The following is a 7,684-nucleotide window of genomic DNA, read 5'->3' as shown; positions in this document are numbered from 1 at the left end:
ATACTTCCTATATTTCGTCCTAGTCACTAGGACATCTATGGGGATTACAAAAACAATTAATGTAACATATACACAAATAACAAACAATACTAAGCCCAACCACGTGGGTGACACTAAAGTCCTATCTAGGTAGAGCACCCTCTAAGGGCAGTAGTAGGTGGCTTGGAATGTAAGGTGGGAACTCTGGTGATGAGTGTTTCCCAAATCTTCGGAAGCTTAATGCAACCGTATTTATTGAGATTTGGTTGGTTTTTGAGAGCTGCTGCTGCTTCTAAGAAAAGTCTCTCTTTCTTGAATTTGCTGTGGTGGAGCATGGTGGTTTTCTTCCATGATACCCTGTGGGTGGTGTCCAAAACATGGTCAGCCAAGCCTGAATGGCCAGTTTTGTTTGAAGATGTAAGACCTGTGTTCCTCTAGACGGATGGATGCTGATCTGCCTGTCTGTCCAAAGTACGCCAGCTTACAGGAACAGGGTACTTTGTGAACTCCAATCAGAGAGAGAGGAGGGAGCTGATCTTTCGTAGAACGGATAAGGGTAGCAAGTTTGCGGTGGGGCTTATATGCTGTGTAGGTTATACCGTTTTAGTATCTTGGCTATTTTTTCGGATGTGCCACGGATGTAGGGTATGGTGATGGCATTTTTAAAATCTTGTTGACGGGGAATGGGGGAGGAGTTGATTATTTTTTTGATACTATGATCGCTGTAGCCATTGGAGAGGAAAGTGTTGTGTATGTGGTTAAGCTCAGTAGTGAGGGCAGTTCCACTGGAACAAAGATTGTGGGCTCTCTTGGTAAGAGTTTTAATAATGCCAAATTGTTGCAAGGGGTGGTGGTGGGAGAGTTTGTGAATGTATCTGCCTGTGTGTTTGGGTTTTCTGTATATGGTGAAGGTAAGTGTATTACTATGGAAAAGGAAAGTGTTCACTATGGAAAAGGAAAAGAACAATTGTTTACCCTTCCTAGACACCTTAGTCACACGCCTGCCTAATGATACACTTACCTTCACCGTATACAGAAAACCCACACACACAGGCAGATACATTCACAAACTCTCCCACCACCACCCCTCTCAACAATTTGGCATTATTAAAACTCTTACCAAGAGAGCCCACAATCTTTGTTCCAGTGAAACCGCCCTCAGTACTGAGCTTAACCACATACACAGCACTTTCCTCTCCAATGGCTACAGCAATCATAGTATCAAAAAAATAATCAACTCCTCCCCCATTCCCCGTCAACAAGATTTTAAAAATGCCATCACCATACCCTACATCCGAAAAAATAGCCAAGATACTAAAACGGTACAACCTACACAGCATATAAGCCCCACCGCAAACTTGCTACCCTTATCCGTTCTACGAAAGATCAGCTCCCTCCTCTCTCTGCCTGGAGTTTACAAAGTACCCTGTTCCTGTAAGCTGGCATACTTTGGACAGACAGGCAGATCAGCATCCATCCGTCTAGAGGACCACAAGTCTTACATCTTCAAAGAAAACTATGGCGCCATTCAGGCTTGGCTGACCATGTTTTGGACACCACCCACAGGGTATCATGGAAGAAAACCACCATGCTCCACCACAGCAAATTCAAGAAAGAGAGACTTTTCTTAGAAGCAGCAGCAGCTCTCAAAAACCAACCAAATCTCAATAAATACGGTTGCATTAAGCTTCCGAAGATTTGGGAAACACTCATCACCAGAGTTCCCACCTTACATTCCAGGCCACCTACTACTGCCCTTAGAGGGCGCTCTACCTAGATAGGACTTTAGTGTCACCCACGTGGTTGGGCTTAGTATTGTTTGTTATTTGTGTATATGTTACATTAATTGTTTTTCTAATCCCCGTAGATGTCCTAGTGACTAGGACGAAATATAGGAAGTATTAAATTCTATTTTAATTCTTTGTGAGTGTTGTAAAAAATTCTATATTTATATTGTCAGGTCACATAGCAAAAATAAAAAGAATTAAGGCAGAAAGGTCCTAGTGATGATTATCATATTCAGGGTTACACCAATAACATGAGGTGTTGAGAAATTAATGACAGAGGTAATAGTCAGTTCACTTGCAAGCACTGCTTGGAAATAGCAGAATTAAATCAAATACTACAGAGTAATAAATACATCCATATTTTGGGAAAAGTCACAGAAATTTATCCAGGTATCACACATTACTTGATGGAAATATCACTTAAATGTGAAAATCAAATACTACAGAGTAATAAATACATCCATATTTTGGGAAAAGTCACAGAAATTTATCCAGGTATCACACATTACTTGATGGAAATATCACTTAAATGTGAAAATTATTAAATTGAAGGTAACTACAGAATTGATAGGATTCAGTATAAAAAAAAGTGATAGATCAGGAAATGAGAATTCTTGTCATGGAAAGAAGGCTTGAGAAATAGATTTTGCTTGAAGTGCTGTCATTAAAATATTCCACAAGTTTGCTTGGCTGGAGATACAGTGAAAGATTTAAATGAAGATATGTATAAGAAAAATGACAAACTATGAAGTATTTATACAAATGGAATAAATGATTTAAAAGACTACAGGAAGATTTGCACTGATTACTCGTTAAATCAAGTTAAAAAAAAATGTTTGAAAGTTATCAGAATAAGCTTATCTGGTTTAAATCATCAAAAGGAGAAATTAAGCTGCATTTACTGTGATGTTTATATCTCAATTAAAATATGTCAGTATAGCAGAAAATACATGCAAATTGTTATCAATCACCAGAACTGTCAATCTGAGAGCAGTCAATCCTAAGCCTTCCACTCCACCACTATCCTCCTAACATATGACCAATTAATTATCAAATTCCTGATGTACAGTATTTATCCTCGACTATGGTAGTACTACATGAAAAAGTTTACATTAATCACTAAATTTCTAACACTTTTTTATTCGAATTAGTCAATACAATCTGTCAGTACTTACATTTCAGTGTTCTAAAGTACTTCAAATTGAATCATTTCACCTGTACCTTTGGTTTCTCTCTGGATCTTTTTCCTGATATCAGACACCTGTTTTATTAACTGTTCCTCTATTCCATTTAAGTGACCAGACATCAACTTTGCAATATCTTCAATTTTAATATGACTGCCACTGATGCCATCTGTTCATTCTCCTAATTTTATCCGAACTCTCATTGCGGTCTGTGATCAATTGTTTTATTTCCAACTTTCAAATTGAAAGGTTAAATTAGTTTGAACACTGTCTTGTATATAGCATCTAACACTTTTTTTTATTCAAATTAGTCAATACAATCTGTCAGCACTTACATTTCAGTGTTCCAAAGTACTTCAAATTGAATCATTTCACCTGTACCTTTGGTTTCTCTCTGGATCTTTTTCCTGACATCAGACACCTGTTTTATTAACTGTTTCTCCCCTACTAGAGTATTTTGACTAATTTTCTCTTAATCCATATATTTACCCAACCATATCAATTTTGCTTATATTCTGTTCTGTTATCTTCACTAAACATGTGCCTAAATACTGAAATGTTTTCATAGTCTTTTTATATCAAATTTGTAACCAAAAGGAATTCAGTTGAATTGTACTTGATTTATTTAAGATAAGATAATCTGCATAGCATAAAGAGCTAAGATTTAATATCTCCAATTGTGATTTCCAACGTAATGGCACTTTCCGCATAATGTGATTCATATAAATGACGAATAACAGTGAAGATATCATGCATCCTTGTCTCTCACTAATTTTACTCCATCTTCCTGTTCAATTCTAACCGCAGAATTTCATCAGATATACAATACATGTTGTTCGATATATTGTCTCGTTTACACCATATAACTGTAGCATTTTGAATAGCTATTCTCTTGATTAACTGTTATGTACATTTTCCAGATCTAATCTACAAAATTTAGATCTTTGTTACATTCCTATGATTTAAAGATATAATTCTGATAACTTATTCTCCAAATTCCCTGTGCACAGTTTTTCTTAACCTTTTCAAGTGTGCTTGCATACATCTTACCTGGAACACTCAAGTAGAGGAACCCTTTCTTAATTTTCACATTTAGTTTTATCCCATTTTATTTTACAGACGGTACTATTCAGAACTCCAGTGATCTGGAAATTTAATCCTGACCATACCCTATGAATTATGCAGCACAGTTTCTGTAAATAAATTAAGCTTTTTATAAAGTTACATTTAGGTTTTATTCGAGCATTTCTGGTCATAATATTTCTACTATAGCTGCCTTTTCACAATTTTTGATGTTTTTTTTCCTACCTCAAGTATTAATATTTATAATCTGAAAACAAACTCCCAACTCTCACCAGAGTTAAAGATCGGTACTATCAACGTAAGAAGCCTGAATGGCAAAGAAATGGAGCTAGCTGAGGAATTAGATAAGTACCAGATCGACATAATAGGGGTGACTGAAACAAAAAAGACCAAAACTGGAGAGATCTTTCTGAGCAATAAATACAAAATGCTATATTCAGGCAATGACAATCAAGGAAAAGAAGGAGTAGCCATAGTATTCAAAACAAAATACTAATCTTCTTGAATGGAGTCAGTCTCAAGTAGAGTAATGTGGGTAAATATGAGAATGGGGAACTGGACAATGAGACTTATTTGTGCCTATGGTGCCACAGAAGGTTCTACTAAGCTAGAAGTGGAGGAATTTTTTTCAGGCTTTAGAAAAAGCAACTGACACAATGAAAAAGGAAAAGATGGTCCTTGTTGGGGATCTAAATAGCAGAGTAGGAACTGATTGTGAGACATACAAAAATATTTTGGGAAAATTTGGAGAAAAGAGCAAAGCAAATAATAATGGCAAATATCTGTTGCATTTATGCTCAGGACATGGACTGGTTATTACTAACACCACGTTCCAACATAAAAATGTGCACAAATTCACATGGAGAGAAGAGGCTAGGAATAAGAAAGTCTCATTGACTATGTTATTGTTGACAGCGATGTTTTCTCCCTGGTGCAGGACACCAGAGTGTACAGAGGATTTGAAATTGGAAGTGATCACTATTTAGTCTTGAGCAGGATAAAATTGAATTTCATATTGAAAGGAAGAAAATATGTAAGCAAGTTTTTAAGCGAATAAAAGTTGAGCAGCTCTCAGATGTGAACTGTAGACTAAAATACACAAAGATTATTGAAGAAAAAATGAAAGAGTTTGAGAACAGGAATCAAACCTTGGAGATTCAGTGGCAGACGCTGAAGAAAACATTGATTGATTCTGCCAGAGAGGCATGTGGTGAGGTTGTCTGCAAGGATAAAAAAAAATCAGAACTCCCTGGTGGACACAGGAAGTTAAATAGGCAGTGAAGGAAAAGAAGAAAGCATATCAAAAGTTTCTGTCAAATAAGTCAGCTTGTGCTCTTAGAGAATATAGAGACAAATGCAAGAATGCTAAACACTGTGTAAAACTAGCTAAACAAAAGTCATGGGAGGACTTTGGCAAGAATATAGAAAATAAATATCAAGAAGGTGGCAAAATATTCTGGAGGTTGTTGAAGAAGCTTAGGAATGGAGGAAAGAGTGCTGTAAAAGGAGTTAGAGATGATAAAGGTGACATGAAAATGGGAGAAAAAGATATCCTTGAAGTATGGAGTAATTACTTTGAAAAACTGATAAATGAAATATGCAGTGATGATAGCACAGTGGTAAAACACACTGACCAAGCATGCAGTCAGGAATACATATCCATACTTGAAGTAGAAAAAGTCATCAAAGGCTTGAAATGTGGAAAGGCAGCAGGAGTAGATGATATTCGATCAGAAATGCTGAAGTATGGTAGTATAAGAGTCTTACAGTGGCTGCACTGCATAGTTCAGAAGGCCTGGACAGAGGGACGAATTCCCGATGATTGGACTAGAGTTCTCATAGTACCCATATATAAAAAGGAAAATAAAACTAAATGTGAGAATTACAGAGGTATTTTCCTACTGAGTGTTCCTGGCAAGATCTATGCAAGTATACTTGAGAAACGGTTGAGAAGAATTGTGGAAGAAAAGCTTGGTGAAGAACAAGCTGGATTCAGGCCAAATAGAGGCTGTCAAGATAAGATCTTTACTTTACGACAAATAGTCGAGAAAGCATGGGAATATAACAAAGATCTGTATTTAAGTTTTGTCGATTTTAAAAAGGCATATGACAAGGTGCCAAGAGAGAAGCTATTCAATACGCTACAGTTATATGGTGTCAATGGGGCATTATATCAAGCAATACTTAGTCTTTATTTGAGTTGTAAGTCAGCAATTAGAATAGAAGGAAGTACAGGAAGATGGTTTAATGTTAAATCTGGTGTGAGACAAGGATGTACATTATCCCCTCTGTTATTCATTATCTATATGGATCACATTATGAAGGAAAGTGGTATTAAACATGATATCAAAATTGGAGATGTTAATGTTAGCTCTTTGCTTTATGCGGATGATGTTATACTTCTAAATAAATCTGCTGCAAGTCTGCAAGATTCTCTGACTAAATTGAATAGCTGTTGTAATAGATATGGTATGAAGGTCAGCAATAAAAAGACAAAGACAATGAAAATAGGCAGAATCATTGAAAATGTCAACTGTGTTGTGAATGGAGAACCTGTGGAACAAGTAAAACATTTCAGCTATTTAGGCACGATTTTTACTTAAGATGGTAAATTAAATATAGAAATTGACAACAGAATCAGCAAAGCTGGTATGGTGGGAAGTCAATTGAATAAATTCATATGGAATAAGAGAGAAATTAGTCGGAACACTAAATTAGCTGTATACAAGACAGTGTTCAAACCAGTTTTAACTTATGGATCTGAGAGCTGGGTCAGAAGTAAAACACTTGACCAAAGACTAGAGACAACAGATATGAGAGCCCTGAGAAAGATCATAGGCGTGAACAGATGGCATCAATGGCAGTATCATATTAAAAACGAGGATATTAGGAAAGAACTTGACATTGTCAGCATCCAGGAATGCGTTAGCAGAGCTAATCTCAGGTGGTATGCTCACTTAAACAGAATGGGCGAGGAAAGATTAGCAAAACAAGTGTTCTCTGCCAGATTGGCAGGAAAACGACTCAGAGGAAGACCAAGATAGAGGTGGATTGATACGGTACAATGTGCCTTAGACGATAGAAATATAAGATCTGATAATGTTGGAGTTTTGACAAGTAACAGACTGATTTGGAGGAAAATTGTAGATAGGAAGTTAGTAATGATGTAATTTTTTTCATGTAGTACTATCATATCCTGTACACCCCTTGAGGGTACATGGCAGGAATTTGATGATGATACTTCTGATTGCATATTTCTTGACTCTAAGCATTATTTCAAATAATTTTCTCTGCTAGATATTTAGAATGTCTTTCATAGTACTCTTTTCTCCATTGTAAGTCTTACTTACATATGACAGAAATGAATTGAGAAGAAGGGCAAATGATTCAAGGCATTGGCTATGTACAAGACCTGGCACAAGAAAACTAGATTATGGTGAGAATCTGTGTAAGAGCAACAATGTGTTAATGATTGAGGGGAGAACGATTTTGTGTTCAACAGGTTTGAACTTACGTGCAAGGATGTCTGCATAAGTAAAGCACTAGATAAGAACAGAGATATGCGATTTGTTCAACTGTTATGCAAAAACTTAAGAAATAATGCAGTCATAAAGATATTGAAAAAGTGGTACATCAGGGATGTGAGTCTTC

This window comes from Typopeltis vanoorti, chromosome 21 (assembly GCF_054136105.1).
Source record: "Typopeltis vanoorti isolate ZY-2024b chromosome 21, IOZ_Tvanoo_1.0, whole genome shotgun sequence".
Classification (NCBI taxonomy): Eukaryota; Metazoa; Arthropoda; class Arachnida; order Uropygi; family Thelyphonidae; genus Typopeltis; species Typopeltis vanoorti.
The sequence above is the reverse complement of the archived record's forward strand: the minus strand, read 5'-3'. Positions refer to the sequence as shown.